The following is a 24,083-nucleotide window of genomic DNA, read 5'->3' as shown; positions in this document are numbered from 1 at the left end:
TTGTATACAGTATAAAAACCATTACGCCTATGGAATGTCCTCACAAGCAAAACAAACTTTTAAAAAAGTGTGTGTGTGTGTGTGTGTGTGTGTGTGTGTGTGTGTGTGTGTGTGTGTGTGTGTGTGTGTGTGTGTGTGTGTGTGTGTGTGTGTGTGTGTGTGTGTGTGTGTGTGTGTGTGTGTGTGTGTGCATTCGAGTCAGTATTTCCCATTTCCTAGGACTTGGTTCACTGCTATAGTAAAGATTGCCTGTGCGGCAACACAAGTAACAGTAGATGTCGCTGTTGCGCAAGTCATGGTAAAGCTCCCATATTTCAGAGTCAGACTAGAACACTTTTTATCAGTCGGATTAACAGTACTACGTTCATTAATTTGGGGAGACTTAAATCCATCGAAATCCTGCAGCAAAAAATAAATAAATTAAAAACCATACTGGAAAGCGTCCTCCTCAGCGTCATGCACCTGTCGAGAGTCGAGACACAGGTAAGCGAGCTATCTGAATAATATTCATTCTAGAGGTGTGGTCTAACTTAGGTGGGAAAAAAAATCATCGAATAATTGGTAAATCAATAACAATTACCGTACTCCCCCATATGCAGGTAAAACATTTTGGGACACTTTTATTCGGATGGTAGGCTACAGCAGTTTCGCTATATTGCAGCATCACAGCGCCAAATCTCGCGATAACATTCTGACGTTAGACACCTGACTGTTAGTTCACATATTTGTTTAGTTAATTTGACTACAAAAGATACTAGAAATTGAGTATAAGCCTGTCCTCAAGTCATCGAGTCAATCGTAAAAACTGGGTTAACTAAAGACAAGAATACTGAGACGAGCAGCTGTGAGGTCAATAAAACCAACCAAAGGCTGAAAACGTGACAACAACCTGTCTACTGTAACTTTCATAGAGTCCCTCCACCTCACTGACAAAAGGTAAACAAATAATCGTTATATATTACTGAAATGTGTCCAATTCTTGTCGGATACTGGATGATTCTCGGAAGGTTCAAAGTTATTATTTTTTTTCCTTGGTTATGTAAATGTAAGATACAATATGTTTATTTTTTTTTATAATTGTTTTAACATTAGTACGACTTACGGAAACATTAGCCTAGTTTTGAATGTTACATTTATTGTCTATCTGGAGACACAGTGACCTGTAGCCTAGCTCTGCATTCACTGTCTGGAGAACTAGACACTCACATATCACTGAAAGTAGCTTGTTCAGTTTAATTCAAATCAGCCCAATTTAGCCCAATTCTTGAACATTTTGTTACAGTTTAATTTGACTGTGTGCTGCACATGTGGTAATAGTAGCTTTGCTCTTCTTCAGTCATTGTTATGTTTAATTAATTGTGATATAATCACATGTTTGCTATTGCTAGCTAATAGCTATAAAGTGATTTATTTGAATGCATGTATCTTAATTTTATTGGGTTTTAACAGTTACGCAACATTTGAGTAGGTGTTAGTGTGAATATTGTTTGGTTTATTTTATTTTTTATTTTATTGTGAATGGTAAGAGTGAAGGCAATCGGTCTTCTCAAATGATAGCTTGTTTTAACAGTGTTTGATTAGTGGAAATTAGACCAGTTTCAATGTTTCTAAGTGCTCACTGAAAGATCTGTTCTGTGTTTTGGAGAAATGACAAAATATTGGATATTTCAGGGATCTTGTGGATGCTTTCAGTTGCTCAGGAAAACATTTGTAATTTGTATTAGTCGCCTTTATTTACATAGCGCTTTTTACAATACATATTGTTTCAAAACAGCTTTACAGTATAACAGGAAAATAATGCAGCAAAGTTTGTTTCTGCTGTAGCCTACAGCAGATCGAGAAGAAAATAGCGTCACATTACATCAGATATTCATCAGTGTGCTGTTTATGAAGTACATTATGTGATCAATTTGACAAATCAATTTGAGAATTTAATTAATATTGTGTGTGTGTGTGTGTGTGTGTGTGTGTGTGTGTGTCACACACGCACACAAATATATTTCACATTTTGTATATAATATATACAATTTGTATACATGAAAAATATAAAATACAATTTTTAATATAAATATAATAAATAATACTGTATAAAAGAGCTGCACACTTCAATTTATTGTTCTAGTGTGTTTTAACTGTAATTTTTTTTTTTACTCATGATAATTTCTAAAGCCCAAAGTCAGTGACTTGACCCAATAAAAGCGTTTTCTCCTGGAATTCTCCCTTCACGTTTCACGGAGGAATCCCATAAGAGCAGTCAGTCATTTGTAGAGGGACCCCCATGAATGCAAACGCAATATGGTCACAGCCTGGCGCGAGGTGGGGTGGGTTTGTTTTCACATGCTTAATTCAGTTTGTCACCTTCATTCAGGGGGCTTTGAGTGCCCTAATTTGTGTTAATGAGGGGTAATAAAGTCATAGTCCCTTATATTAGTGCCAGGGGTGGGGGGGGGCAGGAGAGAGAGAGAAAGCCAGGCTGACTGCTCTCCTTTCTCTTTTTCTCCCCACCTATCCATTGCTCCTTCCTTCCGTCAAAGCCAGAAAGCCTTGATCCGCTGTTCCGTCGTCCCGTGCGGCTCGCCTCCATTGTTCCTCTAATTAGATCTCTTTTGTTGGGTTAGTGGCGACGCCATCTGCTCTGCTGTCAGGAGCACGGTGGGTCTGGGACAGGGGCATTGTGAGGGTGCAGCCCATCTCCCCGCTCCCCTCAACGAGCTACAAAAGAGCTGGCGTGTCCCCGGCGCACTCGCATAAGGGCCCTTTCACACTTGATGGAATTAGGAAGAGATTGATGTCCCCGTGCTCAGGGAGGACCATAAGATATTTGTAGAGCTGCAAGCGGGTTAAGCAACGCACGTCGCCTGATTGCACTGCTACGCTGGGAAGAGAGAGAGAGAGTGTGTGTGTGTGTGTGTGTGTGTGTGTGTGAGGGGTTAAAGAAAGTTATTGTAAGCACTTAGCTGGTAATGTTAAAGAAAACAAGAGCTAGACCTTGCATAGCACGTGTCAGCTGTTGCACTGGATAAACTCTCGTCAGGAAGTCTTTTGAGCTGCCTAATCATTGTTGTCAGAGCTGTCAAAACTGGGCTGTGTAAACAAAATCTCCTTTGGATATGTGGAATGTGTAGATGAGTACTGTATGAAAACCCCCAGAGCTGCATTTGCCCCTTCTTCTTAGAATGGCATTAACATAATGAAGATTATACGTTTATAAAGCTGTAAATGATCATCTTTCATCTGAACGTGTGGGCATAGTTTAGCTCACACTATCAGTGACGGTCTGAGAGTGCCGTGGAGATGTTCTCCTCTGGGGCTGTAGGTGGCAGTGTGGTTTTTTCCACATCCGTTACCAGCATATACAGCTCATGCAACAGGAATTGACCACAGGTACCGAAGGACAGTGCACTCCGAACATCTATCTATCTGATGCATGAGAGGCATGCCTGAGAATTCAGTAGAGACAGAAACAGAAAACCAGAGAGACGGAATTAACCGCTGTGAACCTGCGCTAGAGAGGATGATATAGCAGCTTCAGGTTTGATGTGTTTGCTAACGCATAAGGGCATTGCAGCTTCACCATTTCTAGTCTGAGATACGTGAAATCTGATTGAGAATATAGTCATCTAAATTGCTTTATGATCATGACCCAACTACTGTATGTGAAGCAGTTTTTGTTTTCATTTTAAAAGAGGCCAAACAGTTTGTGTTTTCTGTGGTTTTAAGACACAAAGGGGTGTTCCAACATAGTAGCGAAATTCTACATTCTAGAAAAAAAATGGACATTGATTAATATTACTAATAGACCCAACAGTACTATGCACAATTTAAATAATGCAGACCTTATAGAAATAATGTTAACAATTTTGCAGTTGATAACTGTTTAAAAAAATATTATATTATTTTTATTTTTATGAGAGACATATCATGCAACCTGTCCATGTTGGCAGCTGTTTTATTGGTCTGGCTTTTACTAAAGGATTGATACATTTGGATAGTTTGACTGGATGCACAGCGTTTGACTTCAAAGGTGAAGCGTTTTCTCTCCTCTTTTTTCCCTCCAGCTGTGCATTATATGGTTATTTGCTTTTTATTATTTTGTTTTTAGACCTTTGAGCCATTTTTGGGTCATGTCCCACTAGCTTGTTAGAGAACCCCTGATCTACCTCACTTTGCATTTTAAACGCATTGTGAAATGGATTTATTGCATTCTCTTTCTGTCTGTTTTATAAATTACTTATACTGCCCATCTGAAGATAAGTGACCAAAAGATGATGTATCATGATGTATTTGAGTTTTTATTACAGCACTTACGAGGCAACATTCTGCTTTTCCTTTTCTACAATTGTCTCACTAATTCAGCTTCAATATAATATACATAAATATGTCAATCATTAATGCATGTTGAAGAGCTATGTTTAGTTATTTGCAAGCATTATATATTTCTAAATGAATGTAAGATTACATTTATAGAAAGTTCCCTATTTAAAATCTAACCAACAGCAATGATGTCATTGTTATGCTTGAATTCTGTTGTGTCATGTGATGATTCTCACACATCCCATAGAAAACAAGGCGCTCTAATGGCATGACAGTGGCAAAGCTCGAACTAAAGCTTGCCTAAAACTTTCACATTCTGTTTGTATTGCCTTGCATGCACATGTATTTCCTTTAGGAAATGCAAACATAGTTTATTTGCTATCTCAAAAGTAGTCAGACATTTAGGAGACCAGTTCCTTAACAAAATTCACAACACCAGAATGATGAGGCTCTGATCTGTCTCTCTTTTTCACTTTCTCTCACATTCTCTATTGTCAATCAGTATACGTTATTTTACTCACATTCTTCTTCCTCTCTGCACACACTCCACGTCTGAGAACTCCCGTTCTCCCTCCTCCATATTTCCCACCCTCACAAAATCCCCAGAATGCTCCTCCGACCCTGTCTAACAACAAACACACGTGAAATGAGTTACTTTAGCTGCAAACATTTGGCCTGGCATTAGTGATGGTGCTCCGGGCTCATGTTGAAGTTCTTATAGTCGGGGAGTCAGACCTGATTAGGTCGAGGGGCTGATCCGGGCCACGGACGCCATTCAGGACGTTTGCATGTTCACAAGACCCATTCTGAAAATTTCAGAATATGAGGACAAGATAAAAAAGTGTCAGATTATGTTAGACTAAAACTATTTTGTTTTGTTGTTATGTGGTGTTGAGTATTTTTGAACTAGCAATTTTACTTTTTATTTTACTTTTTGCTTATCATTTTTATATAAAACCTATCATTAAGTTGTGACTGAAATATCAATTGTTCACACTGCAAAAAAACGCTTTTCTTACGTATTTTTTGTCTTACTTCCAGTTAAAATTTCGAAAAATTCTTTAAATCAAGATGCATTTACTATATGAGTAATATGGCATAAGATATTATGACTTGTTTTCTGGTAAAAAAAAAACTAAATTAAGTGAGTTTTTTGTTTAAAACCAGCAAAATTATCTGCCAATGCGGTTATAAAAATATTCTTGTTTCCGTTTGAATTCAGATTTTTTTTATTACCGCAACTCACTCACTTAATTTCTTTTTTTTTTGTTTTCTTCAGAAAACAAGACATAATATATGATTTTACCTGTCTAGTAAATGGATCATGATTTAAGAATTTTTCGATATTTAGATTGGAAACAAGACAATGTTACTGAGTAAGTGCATTTATTTTCAATAGTTATTTTCAACATTTTATTGTTAGACAAAATGCTAAACATTTTAAATTTCAAAATACTTCTAGACTGACCCAATGAATGCATTTTAGATTTTTAAAAAGACAGGCACTGAATAGATTTTGAAACGACCATTGGTTTGAAGATTGGAAAGTGCATTCACACATGCATATTAAGCATAAAAGGCAGACGCACTTAACTCTATCCATTCTGCACTGTGTTCAGAAAGGAAAGAGGAAAAAAAAAGCTCCTTTTCCTGCAAACACACGGAATCTTTTACAGATTTCACCCTTGGTTGACCATCACTCTCTTTTTCTCTTTCTCTCTACTAACCCCTCCTCCTCCTTTCAGACCTTGGCGGTCCGCTGCTCGCAGGGTTAAAATAAACGCTAGCAGTGAACCATATTGCGTTCCCTCCTCTAATCTCTCCTTATTCACAGGCGCGTAATTGGTAGTCAATTTGCACTCCCCCTTCACCCATTGTGCTGTATTTCCCTCTGACAGAGTGCGGAAGATAAATGACCGAACCGTGCCAGAGGGACCGCAGCTCGCCCAACACAGGCACCCTAAATTCATTACACCAATTTCCTCTTGTCCTGCTCTCCAAAAGAGAATGAGAGGGAGAATAAAGAAATAAAGATGAAGAAAAACAGTCAGATGGTCTTTGTAAATGAAGGGGAAAAGGGAAAAAGAAAGAACAGACGCGAGAAGGAGCATTTGGACTTGAGAGCATTCAAAAAAGAAAAGCCGTTTTTACCATTAGCTGGAATGAATACAGCTAATTGGTTTTAAGCATTGTTATTATTGATGTATGTAAACTAATGTATTGAAAAAAAGTTGTATTTATCACGTGCTGCAATAAGAACAAAGTAGTTAATTTTTGTAAAAATAAACTAACAATCATAAACTAAAAGTGAAAACATTGGTGAAGACAAGATGGAATCAAAATCGATCCTGTATTCAGTGCCGGTGACTCTAAAGAACAACCACAAAAAGAAATCTAAATATAATACTTTTCTCAACCTCTGAAATAACTTTTAATTACGAATAACATATTAATGATCCAATAAAATCCCGTTTTACAACATTTCTCTCTGAACATGTTCGCTTTATGTGGAAATGCGTCTCATAGAAATGTCTTTATCATCAACCCTTAGCATTACATTTCTGAAATCACAACACAGGCAGGATACTAGGTCAGGTTAACTTGATATATTCCCTTTGTTTTGTTTCGGACCCGCTCCGCAGTGGAAGCTTCTTCCAGACCTGTCCCTGTCCTCGTTCCTGAAGCTGCTCTGTGAGTGAAATGATGTATCTTGCGCACACATCTCAGAGCTTCCTGTCTTTCTCTGAGATCTGTATCATTCTCTCTATCTATCATTCTATATCTACCTAATATCGCACTATTGCTCTTGCTATAGCACATTTCCATTTAATCATTTAGCAGACACCTCTATCCAAATTGACATTCAAATTTAAAATACAAGCAATGAATCTGTATGATATTGTTTGTTTTCTTTAACTTATTTTTCCTCCATTTTTTACTAACTTGTTCTGTCATTTTTTTTCTTTTATTCTAACTACCGTTCTTTCTGTCTTGTTTTATAGAGCAATTGTTCATTCTATTGTTTATTTAATAGCTTTCATTGGTTCTATCAGTTGTTCTTTCTGTATGTCGTTCATTTTACAGTAGTGTTTTGTGTTGTACAGGTCAGGACAGTATTGTCATGTTTTGTTTGTATTGTTCTATACTGTTGCTATAGTTAATTCATTGTATTTATCTATCATTTGTTCTATTGTCCGTTCTTTCTATTATTGTTTCTATTGTTTGTTCATTCTGTCATTTGATCATTAATTTAATCTGTTGTACAGTATGAATTGTTAGTTGTATTGTTCCATCATATCATTTATATTTTGCTTGATCTGTCCTTCTGACTGCTGTCATTTGTTCTATAGTTATATTTATTTTTCTATCATAATTTCTGTTCATCATTTGATATATTATTTGCTGTAGTTTGTTATCGTTCATTCACTGTTCTTTTTCCATCGGTTCTATTGTTCTGTTCATCTATTTACTGTTCTATCTACGGTATCTTATGGTTTCATTAATTTCATTAATTCATTAATTTTATGAATCTACAGTACTCTCCAAATTGGAAACACCAACGCTATCTCACAACCAATTTGGACGAGTGATTAAAAGGTGACTATTACATAAGAATTGTCTAAACCCACGTGATTGGTAGGTTTAGGGGCGGGGTCAGGGGTAATTTGTACGAGTTCATTCGAATTGGGCAACTCGTAAAATATGTACGATTTAGCAAAAATCTTACTAATTCGTACAAGTGAGGTCGTATGAATTCGTACAAATTAGCCACCTTGTAAAATGAACCTCGTAAGATCGGGTTTGGAAACACCCATGGTTTTCAACTTGAAGTTTTGAAAAAAATCATCATTGCCTAAATGCATTAATGTAACTTGCAATTATTATTAAAAAAAAAAAGAAGAAAAAAGGGATATTTCACCCAAAAATTAAAATTATGTCATTAATGAGTCACCCTCATGTCGTTCCAAACCAGTAAGACCTTCGCTCATCTCAGGCACACAAAAAAAGATATTTCTGATGATATCCTATGGCTCAGGGGGGGCTCAATTGACAGCTATTTAATTAACACTTTGAAGGCCCAGAAAGGTAGGAAAGACATCGTTAAAATAGTCTAAAATGTGACTACCGTGGTTCAACCTTAATTTTATGAAGTGACGAGAATACTTTTTGTACGACTGTATTCAAAAACGACTGTATTCAACAATTTCTTCTTCTGTATCAGTGTCCGTCACAACGCATGTGTGTATGCTGATGAGGCAGGATCTGGCTTTCTGATACATGACCCAGAAACGCAGGGCTGTGTTTACAAGCAGAGGAAGACGAACGCTCAACATAAAACAGTTCATAACTATGTCTGCAGATTTCGAACACAGAGGATGAATTGCATTTTTTTGCACAACCGAACTTATTCGAACCAGAATATACAAAGAACGAACTAAAAGAGATAGAAGAGGCTGAAACAACCACAGCCACAAGCTTCTGAAAGACAGAAAGCAATGGAGAGCTGGTGGTGTAGATGTCATCAGTGCCAAGCGATGCCTACTGAACAGGAGAGTGTGTGCTGCATCCATTGTGATTTTTTCATGCCACATCTTGAAAGTTTGGATAATTCAGACGATGAGACGACACATGCATCACACGAATGTGTCGTGGTGCTCTCGTGAACGCGCGTCGAAGACTGATACGGAAAATAAGAAATGCATCTATCCATCTTTCTCTCATTCTGTCATCTGAATAGCTTTCCCATGTTGAGTACATGATACCATCAAAGTTGTGTGTATTGTTGTAAATCGTGGATTTATTATATAGTTTTGTTTTCTTTTTACCATTAAATCCAAAAGAGCTTCATATTGTTTTTACGTGTGTGTGCACTTAGTTGTGTATGCATGTTTTTTCCCCCCTCTGTCTTCACAGGCTGCGCTGTTCATAACTCTTGTTTCAGCCTTCAAAGTCTTTGGCAGATTAACAGAGCCACAGAAGAGTGTGATTGAGCCGCTGTGGTAATTTATGTATCTTCCCTGGCTCTGCGATTCAGCTTCGCACCTGTTGAGCTTCCACAATCAGCTCTGTCTCCCTGCCAGGGCTAAAGCGGGTCAAACGGCCTGTAGAAAAGGCAATTGCCGCTGATGTACTTTATCTGAAGACGGGTGGAGGAACGGGATGAACGGCGTTCTTGAGCGATACAATAAAACTTTCAGATCAGTGAGGGATAGATATTCGCCGGTCTTGGTTGCTAATGCAGACAAGCTGACACACACCTTTATCGGCAAGCTACTTAGCAACATGCCCGCAGATGGCACGGATCCGAAGACACCGCAAATGTTTTGCATTAAAGCCTCACGATGAGAGCGAGACAACAGAAATATGACAGAGTTGCAGAGATGGATGCTTGAGCGTTAATAAAGATGTCATGTGAAAACATCAAGAGACACAAAGTCTCATTTTCGGTTAAGGTGCTGCCCTCCAGATGTGCGCGAGTCGAAGAGGAGATTGGGCCGTAACCGGGCCTGTCTGCCACGCCACTTCCAGCTAACAGGCACAACCTTGGTGCACGTTTGAAGTGAGGGCCAAGAAGTGTCCGGGCCCTTAACGACCAGCAATTTATTACAACACCGTCCTGCTGAGAGCAAAAGGTCAGAGGTCACTCGGTGAACCCCATAAAACCCCACTCTCTTGTTCTTTTTTCTTTTCTCTTACCCCAGCCAGTTTTCCCTTCAAGCCAGCCTGTCTTTCTTGTGCCTTTAGCACCTGTTTAGCACCTTGGTTCCTTTATGGGGGTTGTCAGGTTGCTTTTAAGTGTTTCATGGTTGTGGTTCAGGGGGCAAATAAGGGTTGGATATGGTGCCAAAGGTAAGACGTGTTGTTTGGTACGTTCCAATCCATCTGAACTGTCAAGGATTCTGGCATCTTGTTGGATCAAATCCATATACAATGCAAATAAAACCATCATTCCACCTTTCAACTTCCTAGGGTGTTTGTTGGAAGCTCCTGTGTGATATATTGCTTTTGGAATATGACCAGTTTAGCATTTCCCCTCTATAGGAATAGACTTGCTCTGTTTCTCGTTCTCCAAAGCATTAACAGCATTAATTTGCAATGTTCAGTGATTACAATGTGGCAAGTTTTCAGAAATGTGAGATGGTAAAAATGTTTTTCAGGGACTGAGATGATTTTCCTGAATCCTCTGACACAGCTGGCTCTGGCTTCAGCATGTGGTAATGTGAGAGATTCTGGTTAAAGGCCAGCGAATAATTTCAGCACAGCATGGACGGTAAAATTTGGCCCACACAGACTCCAAAATGAAATGGGGGGAGTCCCTTCCGACTAGTACTACTAATATTACTGGCTTTGCTTTAGACTGAGGTAAAACTGTGCCCTAAATCCGCAGCTTTGTCGTGAAAATGTTCATGTGCTGTACAGGTTCATTCAGCGTGGAAACGGGAGAGGGGAGGGCAAAGAAATCAAAGAACGTGTCCGCCAGCGAGATTTACTACATGGCTGAAAAACAATGTTTTCGCTTGTCTTATAACCAGAAGCTGAGAGAGAGAGGGAAACGAGAGAGAAAGAAAAGATTATGTAGATAGAGTGAGAGAGAGTTCAAAGACCTGCTGTTCTTGTTATCTGGCTGAAGTGCAGCAATACAATTCCAACTTCATATTTCGTACCTCCGTAGATGGACCTGTGAGTTTGGAGAGTCTAACTGCATGTTTGGCCTTGTTATGCTTCCATTTATCAAATCCAGTTGCTTGTTAATTTTTGCTTGCATATATAAAGACAAATTGTGCACTCAAAGATCATTGTGTCTCAAGGTAGAAACTGTCTTCTCTTATGCATTTCGGCAATCCTATAAGATCATTACAAATCACACATGGATATAAGCTTGGGTACGACATGTATGTAGACTGTACGATGATGAAACCTATAGAATTGTAGACTATGACGCAAGTTAGTAAAGAAGAATAAAACTTCATCAGCATGCGCTACACAAATAGAGCAAGATGAATCAGACTTTGGCGATTGTGGTTTTTTATGTGCACTGAAAAAATGAGGATGCGAAAGAGGAAAATATGGAGGACCACCGCTTAGGAGCCACTGCCACGAAATTTAGTCTGGGACAGCCCAAAATCATACAATGTGTACCGATCATAAGTCAGAAATCAGAATCAACAATCTTGACCTTGTTAGCGCCGGCTGGTAGATGTAGTAACTAGCCTAAATCTGGTTCTAAACAGTGTCTTTCTCCATAGAATGCCATTAATAAAACATATTTTACAATTATTATTAGTTTTTATTAGATCATAAAAGCGTGGACTTTATCAATGTTTTCCTGGAGGAATTTATTGCTGTGGAATTTTTTTTCTCAGCTGAAGGCATTACTATAAATATAGAGCAAGAATAAAAGTAATAATTGACAACAACGGCATTCAGATCAAAGGGAGAGTCATTATTAGAACTCAAACTATTCAAGTTCCACACAGAGTCTGTCAGAGGATATATTTGTCCAGAGAAGTTGGCTCTTCCCCTCAGGAAATGCCAGTGAAATTCACCTGTTGCCTGCTGGTTTCATAACAGTTCCAGACAATTAGACACACTGTGTGTGTGTGATTTGTGTTTATAGGCCGTTGTTTGTACTACGTAATACATATAATGTACGTAATTTGGCATGTCAGTGTAAGATAGTGGTGACAATGTTTTGCAAAATGTGATTATCCTATGCAGTTGCGTTTTTGTTAGACTGGTCCTTAGTTATTTAATGTTAAACGACAAGTTGCGCTGTACTGTTTGTTGACAAGCTGGTATGGACTATAATGCACACCACAACCTGTCAACAGATACACAAACACACAGCATTGCTGTCCACCTGCTGCATCCACGTCACAGAAGTGCTTGTAATATCGCGAGCGGATGGATGTGTAATGAGAGTGGGGTAGATGTCAACCTCTAGTGTTTCTGAGTGGTAATAACCATCGTTTTCTGAGAAGGAGAGTGAATCTGAACGTGACCTCTGACCCTTAGAGAGTGATTACTCTCACGTTACCGTTTATCACAGGATGTTGATGAATGGCCTTTTTTTCAATAATGGGGAGTGATTTCAGAAATGTTGTTTTTCATTTCATTTTCTATTTACATCAACATAAGTTCAAAATATGGTAGAACTTACTTGTATACCAATAATTTCATAAGTTTTAAGCTGTTGACCTGTGATACCTGTGATCAGTTGGAGGTAACACTTTATTTTACAGTGCTCTTGTTACACGTTAAATGTAGTTACTGTAGTAATAACTATAAATTATGCATAATTACATGAAACTAACCTTAAACCAACCCTTATTCCTAACTCTAACCCTATAGTATGTAGTTAATTATATTACTCAGAACTTAAATAAATAATTACACTGTAACACGGACAATTAAAACAATTGGATTAATAATTTTGTAATTCAATTTAAATTTGTGACGTTTTTAATATGAACTGTTTTACTTGGAGGAAAAATAGTTTGTGTTCTTATTATTTGTATTTTATTTATATCCTTATAAACTATTTTATTGTAAAAAAAATAATATAGCATATACATTGTTTTTAATTTTTTTAATTGATTATATTTCTCAAAGCATATTCATTCAGAATCTGGAAATTATTATCTATTATACAATTAAATATATCATATTAACATAACATTTTAAAAAGTTGCTTTTATCACACTGTAGTACTATGGCCACTATTTAGTGTTTAGGCACATGTTGCATAAAATCATAAATTGGAGCCAAACAACAAGCACCCCTTAAATAGTAAAATTATTGTAACATACAGATTGTTGCGGCCTTTACAGTTTCAAAATGGCATTCAGTTTTACTCTACACTCATGTTGGCAGTATTTCTAGATTTGTTGTGGCTTTGTAAAGAGTTTGTGTAGCAGACAGAAGCAGAGACCTCCGTCACACCGCATCAGAACTCTAACCCAGACAACACTGTCAGCATCTTACTCGGTGTCTCCTCCGCTGGGTCGCCATGAATCATGGAAATTGATTATGCTGTCACGTCCCAAATCCCGCTGCCCAGGGCTTGACCGCACTTGTGTGTGACTATCCACGGTCAAGCCTGCTTAGGAGCTCCGCAGCCAGTGACCGTGGCGAGGGGCCAGCCCTTGAGGACCAACCTCCAGGGTCAGCAGGCCTGAGAGCGTGGAGAATGGAAGAAGATCTTTCACGTCCAACGCAGGGAATGAAGACGTGCTGCTTCACATACCAGAGCCAAGCGCTTCTCTTGTTTCCTCTCTCTCTCTCTCTCTCTCTCTCTCTCTCTCTCTCTCTCTCTCTCTCTCTCTCTCTCTCTCTCTCTCTCTCTCTCTCTCTCTCTCTCTCTCTCTCTCTCTCTCTCTCTCTCTCTCTCTCTCTCTCTCTCTCTCTCTCTCTCTCTCTCTCTCTCTCTCTCTCTCTCTCTCTCTCTCTCTCTCCTTTCCTCGCCGCTCGGTGACATCCATCTTAATCAGGTGCTGACGACATCATCTTTGAGAACGGATTCCGAGACTCCATGGAGACCAGACCATCTTTTTTTTTTCTTCTTCCCTCAGCAGCATTCTTGCGGTCAGTTGATGACCACATCTTTCAGTTATTCTGAAATATCTGCAAAAGATAGAAAAAGAACATGAGGTAATGTTTGTCTTAAGTTATTTATGAGCGTTTACTTTCTGTCCACGTTACAAGAGATTTAATGAATGCTGGTTATTAGTGATGTGAAAACAAGAAAACTGCCCTGTCTGCTAGCTTAGCACTCTTCCCCTGCTCCCTCGCTAATGGCTTCTGCAGATTGTTGTTCTTTTTTATTGTAAATATAAATCTCCTGTAACAAGCTGAAAACACCCGTAAATCTTGTGCCGGTTTCACGTCGCAGGAGTTTTTAAGGGTCAGCGTCAATCCAAGCGGGCCGCTTAAAGACGCCGATTTTGTTTTGTGGCACTGGAACAAATGCAACTTTGTTTTTCCTGAAAGACACCAGCGATAATCAGTTGGACTTTATGTAAGATTCTACATCATGCAAAGCATCTGCTTTTGATACCAAGATTGAGTTTCCACAGTGTTTCAATGTTAACCCAATAAAGAGCCGAGAGAGCGTAAAGGGTCTTGTTAAAAGCACCTGGTCCTCTCTGTCTTCCGTGTCCAACGCTAGCGACAAACTGTGAAAGAACCAGATGCAACCGACCCGCGCACACAAGAGGAAACGAGATCTGTGGCCTACGTAGAAAAATGGTTAACAGAAATGGAAGAGTAGCTCGAAGTCTAATTAGTCTCAAAAATGGCAAACATCACTGCATGAGGATAATTTGTCCTTTTGTAAATTTGATCCAGGACTCCAGGGTTGGCAAAATCTTATCTTTGGGGTTTTTTTGGGGGGGGTTTGTGTGCATGAGAAATAATACATTCATATTACTCACATCAAGAACTTCTGGGAGTTCTGGCGCTGTTGGCTGTGGCGGAAACATTTTTGTCATTTTTTTTTTTTTCCCTTTCGTAATTTCTCTTCTCTGAAATAAAACCGGCACTCTCAGTTGTAGCAATGGGTCCTATAGATGTCAGGTCGTCGAGCACAGACTCGTACTTTACTCTGGCCTGTGGTGGTCACTCTCCATAAGACTGTCATTAAAATGTCTTTGGTGATTAAAGGGACACTTCAGTCCAGGCTTTTTTGTCGTTAAGTCGTCTTACTTGGGTTACCTCAGCACAAAGAAAGCAAGATAATGTCCACAAAGAAAGCACGCCATGTGTCTGTAATTTGACCTGTGAACTTTTCAGGTTATGATATCAAGTGTAGTCTGAAGAACAATATGGTCCTTTTCTATAAATACATGGAAAAATATATATATTTTTTGTATTTAAAGGGACAGTGAATTTTTATTTTTCTTAAAGGAATAGTCCACCCAAAAAGAAAATAATTTAATCTATTTATATTTTTATATTTAATTGTATAATCTGTTTATTATTACTTAGTCTTAATTTCCATCTTGTGTTATATAATTTATACAGTATATATATACTTTTTTTTTTAATGCTTGAATCTGATTGGTTGATGAACATTCTAAGGTGTGCAATTCTTTTCAGGGAAACGCACGGCTAAAGTAGTTCCAGGCAGGTCTTGACCACATTACATGTGCAGTTCACTTCACCAAATGATTCCAGTTTCAATTTTGAAGGTCCTTACAGCCGTGAACAGCAAAAGAACCAAACCCACAACGACACTGACCAAGCAAATAAATATAGTAAACAATATGATAAAAACTTCTTTTTTTTTTTTTTTGCCACAAGATTTCGTTTTATTATGTATTAAATGTTATTTATTTCTCACACTCGCACAGCAACGTGTTTCAGTGCTGTTCTGATGATTTTATCAGTAAAATAATTTAACAACTTAAAAGTCACATGACATTTTTCACTGGCGAGGTAATAACTGCTGTTCTTGAAGCAGATAAACGTATAGTTTCGTTATTAGTAGAGAAGCTGTTGCTGAACACTGTTGAGAGACTCAAAGACTGTTAATTCATACATGCTCTCTCTCTCTCTCTCTCTCTCTCTCTCTCGGAAGAAATTAGTCGTGTTTTAAGGACAAAAACCTGAAATGTCTTAAAATACATCATCTGAACAATGTTTTGTGATGGGGTAATCGTAGTATAAGCGGAATAATTGACTCCAGGCCATGTAATTATTGAAAAATAATGCACACCCCACTTCACGTCATGGCCGCATTACCACCTCGGGTGTGCATTATTTTTCACATGAGAAATTTTTCAAGATATCTTCTTTTGTATTTGGAAGGTCATACAACTCATGTTTGGAATGAGCAAATGATGACAGAGTTTTCGTTTTTTGGGTGTTATTCTGCATGTGTGGTTTTTTTATGATTTTTTAAAATATATTTTTTTATAATTTTAAAACATTATAAATAATGGGCCAGTCTCAAATTTACCAGCCGTCAAAATTGTTCCTCCACACACACTTACACACACTCAGTCCAATCACCACTTTTCTTTTTTGATGCGAGTGTAGAGAGTAATGTTGTGAAAAAAAGAACAGAAGAAAGAAAGAGTGGGTGAAAGGGAGGAAAATCTCAACACTTGTATAAATTTGTCAGTCAAAGTTTTTTTGGGGCGGATCCAGCTGACAGTTTGGACCGGAGTGTGTTCTTGATAAAGGCAGTGGTGCCTGATGGGAACCATATGCCGGCTCTCTGAATCAATGAACCGTAAAGTTTAATGGAGAACCTCCAGGGTGACCCTGGCCATATCCAGGTGAAGTTCTCTGTATAATGATGTATAGGGAGGGTCTGGGAGTGTGTCTCCTTTTCTAAGTGATTCATCTCTCCCACTGCCATTAGCGATAGGAGCTTAAAGTGGCCCATTGGAAAGGAAAATAGATGCTGTCCGTTGTTTGATGTGTGGAAGTGTCACTTAAAAATGTTGGTCTGTTATCTCTGAAGTCATTTTGTAATGTCGATTCAGAGGTCATGCCATGTTCAAGTGCTCCGATGTGCTGACGCTTATTTGACAGGAGGTGCTTTTGCACGTTTATCGCTGAAATGGATCTGGTGTTGTTCATGAAAAAGAATTTTACTGTGTAAAAGAGAATTTCGTCTACTGGCTCGGCCCTGAACACGCGTTCTTTGTGCCATCTTGGAAGATTTCCTCAAGTAAGTGATAAATGCTGAAACGTTAACTTGTACACTGCAGATGAATGTTGCTCCACAAACACTCTGAGGAGCAATCAGAAAGATTGAGCAATGATTCTTCTCTCGGAGACGGCCAACTTTCGGCCTATTTGTGATGCGATTGATCCGAAGCCAAAAGTGAAGTGCGTGATTGTGTAGCTCTGGATGTACGGAGGAACAACTGGCAGTGATTAGCATGCGTTCGAGAGGATCTCCTCGTTGGACGAGCAGCCGGTCACAGAGAGCAATGGTCTCGCAGTGTCCGGATCTGGAGACGTCCCTCTTTCAGCACCTGATCTGTTTCGCTGCAGGGGCTCCTTGTTGGGAGTGCAGGATATACGGATGCTGTTTTCTGGCCCTCTGCACAGGCTTGAGAAACACTAAACAGAATCCCAACCGGGGTTGAATGAGTTCTTTGATCTTCTCGTCTTTCTTCACTGAGAGCTGGTGTTTAGTTCTTATAAAGAAAAATTTTGCACTTAATGGAGTCGTTGTTGTCCGCCCACGTGATGCAAGTGAACAAATGGTCTCGTGGTTTGAAGGACTGTGGGATACAAACATTCCATCATCACATTTCGTTTTCAAGGGCAATGGTTTTCCCTACACTATTTTTGTCTAGAGACGGTATCTTGAATCTTGTGATGCTTGAATCGGTTTCTGCACTGAAACTAATGCTTGGGTTATCAGTTAGATGTGACGGGTCAAAATTTGTTGTTGTATGTTACTGGAAAGGTACTGCTGTTACATTTTTAAAAGATTTCTTCCAGTAATTGGTTTACGTTTCTATTTTTAAATTTTACAAGATTGTTGACTGAAGATTTTTACTGGAATTGCTGAAAATGTTGCTAGTACATTATCCTGTAGCTTTTCTATTCTTTTTGAGACGATACACATTTTGATTATGATTAATATATTTTGATTAATATCAGACTATTTTTGTGCACTGAAACGGTCACTGAAGAATAGATATTTCAATGCCTTGCATGAAAATGGGACATTGGTAGAAGACACATCTTCTGCTTTCTAAAGAGTTTCTGAAATGAAAGGGATAGTTCACCCAAAAATGAAAATGGTCATCATTTACTCACCCTCATTTTGTTCCAAACCTGTAAGACTTTTGTTTCATCTTTGGTACACAAATTAAGATATTTTGAATGAAATATGAGCGATTCCTCTATTGACAACCACGCAACAGACGCAGCACGTTTGAGCTTCAGCAAGAACCAATGAGGTTCATTCTTGTGTTACGCAGCACGTTTGAGCTTCAGCAAAAACCAATGAGGTTCATTCTCGTGTTACGCAGCACGTTTGAGCTTCAGCAAAAACCAATGAGGTTCATTCTCGTGTTACGCAGCACGTTCGTGTTAGCTTCTGCATGAGGTTTGTTCTCATGCGTCAATCAGGTTTGGTTGAGCTTCTGTTTATGTTCAGTGATCAATGTCTTTATGTGAATAAAAGCCTAAATTGAATCAGTTCGTCAAAGCAGTTGTGTGTCTTAAGAAAATTTTGACTAAACCGATCAATTCATATGGATTAGTTTCACGATCTCTTTATTAACTTTTTGAAGCATTAAATTGGTTGTTGTGTGTGTAGCGAATGGAAATCGCTCAAATTTGTGTTCCTAAGATGAACGAAATTCTAACGGTTTTGGAAAAACGTGTAAATTATGACACAATTTATTTTTGGGTGAAAAAGCCTTTTTAAACCCTAATTAAAAGGTTCTTCATTATCTTTTCTGAGCCATCGAGATGGCATTGAAGTTTGTTTTCCTTGTGCATTCTTCATCCTGAGGGCCAGTGTGGCTCCAATTCTGTCCTGCCAGAGACTTACTAAATGAAGTCTTAAGTGCTCTACAAATCCAGTTTCAGCATCTCAAGGCTGCTGACAGCCACGCCAAACATACATTTCTTCGGAGGAGGAAAGGAAAGGAAAAAGAGCTGTGGTTTTCAGGCTTTTGACCAAGAGCATCTGCTGCTGATCTGCTTTTATTTTCCTCATTAAACTTGCTGCTTGTGCACAGAAATGGCTGCCGCTGTACATTAGCTATTCCTGCCCGAGAGGCAGTGCCCACAAATCAGTCCGTGAGAGGAGTCCGAGCCAGAGCTGGTTATCACCTCCATTAAACTTTCAGCAGCCATTTAAGAGCTTTTGGAAAAACTGTAGATCAAAATAAGAAGAAGAAAAAATGACACATGCTGGTGATGATATTCGTGCCCTCAGGCTTTGGTGTGACTGTTTTTCACATGCTCTGATTTTCCATGCAGACTAGCAAATTGTGAATAACTCATAGCCATTGTGTATGAAGAGCATTCTGGGAAAAAGAAGTACATACTCAAAAACAGTCTTCCTTCACACACAGGGCCTTCCAAGCACCCAGCTGAGCCGAAGTCTTTAAGATTCTGCCCGAGTCTCACACATCTTCATACATCTGTCAGGTCTTGTCAGGCTGTCTATGACAAGGTGGATCTTCCAGGCAGTAAAGTGCAATAATGTTCTGTAATTTCCCACATCCTCCTCTAATCTTAGCTAATGAAATTGTCATCCGACACAGTGTTTGAAGAGGACTCGGGAAAGCGGCGCTCTATAATTGACTGGATGCAGCAGTCATCCCCAGACTCACATCTATCATCTAATCTAGTTATTGCACTCACAGAAAAAAAGACAATGTTTCGCTGGTTCATTGCTTTTTTTTTTTCTCTGAAAGCATCTCAGTAAATAAATTAGCCGAGGCAATATCGCAGCATTTATCTGTTCTGTGTGACGGATTTATGTGCATTACGGAATAATGTTTTTACTGCCGATAAGAGCGATGTGGAATTCTGCTGAAAGCTACAATGTTGTGCTTTCTGTGATACGCAAACAAAACTTTCTTAATATCGTATAGTGAGATAATAGTGTTTTCCAAATCTTAAATAAACGACACTGAGCAGAAGGCTGTCTTGCATCAAGCCATAATATAATGTATTAATATCAAAGACATTTTTAAGTTAAAGAGTCAATATTTCACTTTCAACACATAAGATAAAATATAAAATGTAAATGGATGTGATTGTTTAACACGTGATTTTTTTTAAAACTGCCAAATTATTTCATTTCAATCATTTCTTCTTTTCATAAAAACAAATCGAGTAATTTAATAAAATAGATTTGATGTATGCAATTAAATACTTTAATCAATTGACCACCCCAGTCGGAATAAATTAAAGACTCAACATAGCCTTATCAAACCAACTTGAGGCTTGCTTTGAGTGACTGCGGGTTAAAAGGTCACTCAATGTAAAGTTATTGCTCAACCTTTTGGGGGAGTGCTTGAGATTGCTCTTTATTGAGAAAGTATGTTCTCAGCGGACAGACTCAGAGAAAGACAGCGATTTATGCTATAAAGAGAGAGAAAGCACAGGCGTGCAGCAGCTCTACACATGTGCGCTACGCCGCCTGCTCGTAGCTGTTCTTAAGGCATTTTGAGCTGATTTTTGGGGATATCGTAAAGCAAAAGATAAATGCGTACTCCTGTCAGGAGGAGCTCTGCTCTGACTGCCGCCTCGTGGGATCGAGCAGGAATGCTATATATCCCGAGCCGTTTGCAGCAAGAGCGCTGTATGCCACAAGCCCTGTAACATAGGGTGCCACAGGAAATCACTCTTCTGTACGCTCACCTGTTCCCCTGACGTCCCGCCGCACTATTTAGAGTCAGAAAGATCTATGTGGAGTGAAGGAAATTGAGCATGCGCCTTTTCAATGTACAACATGCTTTTAAATTTGTTAGTATTCATGCGGCTCACTTATCTGTGTGCTTAGGGTTTGAACAGACTCCAGAAAGATCTTGGCATGCACATATAGCAGAACTGCCACGCCATATTGCTCGCCTACGATGGATGCCTCAAACACATGGGTCTCATGCTTATTTCTGCACGTCGTGTTCCATTCAGATACGAATGTATTATTTAACTCTCTTAACGTTGGAATGGGTCAACGCCGCCGAAAATAATGCCCAATCCGCATGTGCCGAAGAAGTGTGAAGCATGTGTTCCCACTGTAAATAGATCAATAAACTGTTTGCATTCCTCGGGGGGTGCAAATGTTGAGACGGGCCGGATTCTATTGTGCTTTGAGAGATTAGCCAAAGCGAGCCTCGCCATGAAATTTCATGGCGTGAGAACGGGCTCTTCTGAGCGTCGGGAGGTTGAAGGTTGTTCTGTGTGGCGTGGGGTCCTCTTGTTTGGCCCCAGGCAATAAAACTGAGATTTCTACTGTACCTGCCAGCTGAGCTTCTTATGATATCCGAGGCGCACACAGAGCGTAGCATTCCAGAGGAAGCGCTATCAAAGGCCCGGGCGCTCTGTAATGACATCAGAGCCCTCTGATGTAAACAGGCATGACGGCTCTCTGGACGCAAGTGCGGTTTCACAGAGCATAAGTAAATCGTACACAATTACAGTAACAACAGCTAGTCGGGCGGCCCGCGAGTGATCGCTCACAATGCCTGCTACTGCGGCCTTCCCCTTGAAATATAACGGCTTGTACTCACACACACACACACACACACACACACACACACACACACGCTTTGTCCTGGTGATAGGAGCTGTAACTCTGACAGCAGAGATGGTTGTAAATGTTGTGTGGCATGTGGTATCAAATATTTATGGCTGAAAATGAGAGTGGGCTGTAAATGGTTCAGGCATTCAGTGGCTGATGTTGTTGGAGATGGAAATATATGATTGAAATGTTTCTTAGTTTATTAAATGCTCTGAAATATGATGCCACGAGACTGTTTTAAGATCTGCATAAGATTTTGTTGTACTAAATGGTACATGCATGTCTGTTTGGCTTTTCAGATATGCATGTATGGTAAAACATATTTGAACAGTGATAATCTGTCATTTTAAAAGACATTGACATGTACAAGTTAAAATCAATTGATAGCATATGTTGCATGCTTTTCGAAGTAAACCGGTTAAGCTTCTATTTTTATTCAAGCACTTAAATTATTTATTTAAAAATATAGGCTATATTTTATCGACTTTTTAAGTAGTCTATATGTTTTTATAATTTAAGGTTTATATATATTTACTTTTCTCACGTGTCTTTTCACTTTTATTTTTTGCTTTTACCCCTTTGAATTTGTGCTATACATAACTCCATCTGAACCGTCATGTTGCTTTCGGACTGTAAATCACCATTTGATCTCAAATTTCATAATATTTGTCTTTATTTTTGTCCTGTCAATTGCTTTTGTGTCTAATTTTGGAAGGCACCGTCTCACTTGCACCTGCAACATGCAGAGATCATAAATTCATCAAAATGTAAATCTTTGTAATCATCTTCCTCTACAGAGATGGATATCACCTCCGCAGCCTGAAGATCGCTTTGCAATCCTCTTCCAGTGTTTTCAGTATGAAACCGAACCCTGGGAGCATTTCGACCTGCGCTTCAGAGAGCACAGAGACTGATGTGCTTTTGTAGATGATGACAGATACAGGGCCTTGATTTCACTTGATTAAATAAAGCAAGAATCTCTGTGATGCATCATAGAAGGAGACCATCTTTCTCTCCTGAACTCTCTCAGGTTTGAGGTCATTTCGTTAATCACACTCTCAGACCTTCTGAGCCACAGGTTAAAACATGTCACAGCAAATCCGTTTCTCCATTTTTGGGTTTGGTGCTGAAAAAAAAAGCAGCTTTCTTTGAACATTTATAAAAAATGATTCATTTTCAGCGATATCAAAGGAACGCATTGTTTTTCTTTTTGGTAACTTTCTCACAAGGAAGATATTTTTACTCTCCTGGCCTTTGTTTTCAGTAATACATTTCAAACTTTGACAGAGATATTTTGTTACATTTTTATTATTACATATATATTTAAGAAAAAATATGCCATAAATTTGTTCCAATTTTTTTGAGTCTTACATGTGTAATAGGAGTGGGCGATATGACCAAATTCGTATTTCATGATATGAGGAATTTTATTTTACGATAACAAGATATATCAATCTTTATTTTCTGTCATTTTATCTAATTTCTGTTAGAAGAAGAAAAAAAAGAAGCAAATTACAAACAATAGTAAGTTTTTCAGGTAGGCCTACAATATGTTTATTTAACATAGGTAGAAATGTAAAAATCAAATGTAAAATAAAGTCTTCACTGTATGAATCAATTAAAAATGCATTCTTATTAATGCTAAAAAAGTTATTAATTTAAGAGCAGGAAGTTATTTTCTGTTTTGTTTGATTTACATTAATGACACAGAGAGCAGCAGGGAGGTATATTAGGCTGCTGTCACTTTAAAACCGAACACACGGATCCATTTTACAGATACAGATCCAGTTTACACCCAACTGTGTGTGTGTAATCGCATGCTGAGAGACGCGGCTTTCTGTGCACGCACTTATGCTAATGTGTCAGCGTGTGCACCGTATTGAGTACTTTTTCAGCACGTCCCAGATTTGCGATTGCATTCTGAGAGGCGGCTTTCTGCGCTCACTTTGACAGTGTGCCAGTCATCTGGAGCACTGCTCTTTATATTCTCATTCATGCATTTCATCACTCTGAAATCAAATGTCAATAGTGCTATATACAGTATTTACATACCACGATATAGCAAAATCTCAAACGATAGACGTGGTAACGATATATATGTTGTCATACCGCCCAGTGGAGAACACAAAACTAAACCTTTACTTTGTATTACAGAGGCAGGAATAGTAAAGGTGAAAGTTTAAATTGTAAAGAAATATGCTGATATGTTAGCTTTAAGTAGGCCTATGTGTATTTTCCATTTAGAGGACCATTCCGAGTGAGATCAGGCCAGGCCTGTTTTATAGTCTGTTCCTTCCATGCAAAACTCTATTAATTCTGGAGGAAAAACATCTTGAAATATGTCTTTTTGAAATATAAATTCTTATTAAATATTCCCAGATCAATGGAAATAAACGTCTCTGCTGGGGAAAGTTTCGGGGGAGAGGAACTGAAATGGAACACCACCTTTTTGCGGTATGTGTTTCTTGACAAATGGAGTTGTGTATTAGTCTGTTCTATCAAAGCTGATTGAAAACTGCATTTCTGCAGTTTG

The 24,083-nt window shown here is 38.7% G+C and overlaps 1 long non-coding RNA gene across 1 annotated transcript in view; it reads left to right on the top strand.

Annotated features, from left to right (window-relative positions):
• Positions 1-738: 738 nt before the first annotated feature.
• Positions 739-24,083, top strand: part of LOC307007741 — a 51,186-nt gene continuing 27,841 nt past the window's right edge. Inside the window, exons 1-2 of the long non-coding RNA XR_013799667.1 lie at positions 739-936; positions 23,930-24,004. This is a non-coding gene — a long non-coding RNA (uncharacterized lncRNA). The remainder of the gene's footprint in view (positions 937-23,929; positions 24,005-24,083) is intronic.

The sequence above is a fragment of the Phoxinus phoxinus genome (genome assembly GCF_949152265.1).
Source record: "Phoxinus phoxinus genome assembly, chromosome: 12".
NCBI classification, from domain to species: Eukaryota; Metazoa; Chordata; class Actinopteri; order Cypriniformes; family Leuciscidae; genus Phoxinus; species Phoxinus phoxinus.
This window is presented reverse-complemented; position numbering and strand designations above follow the sequence as displayed.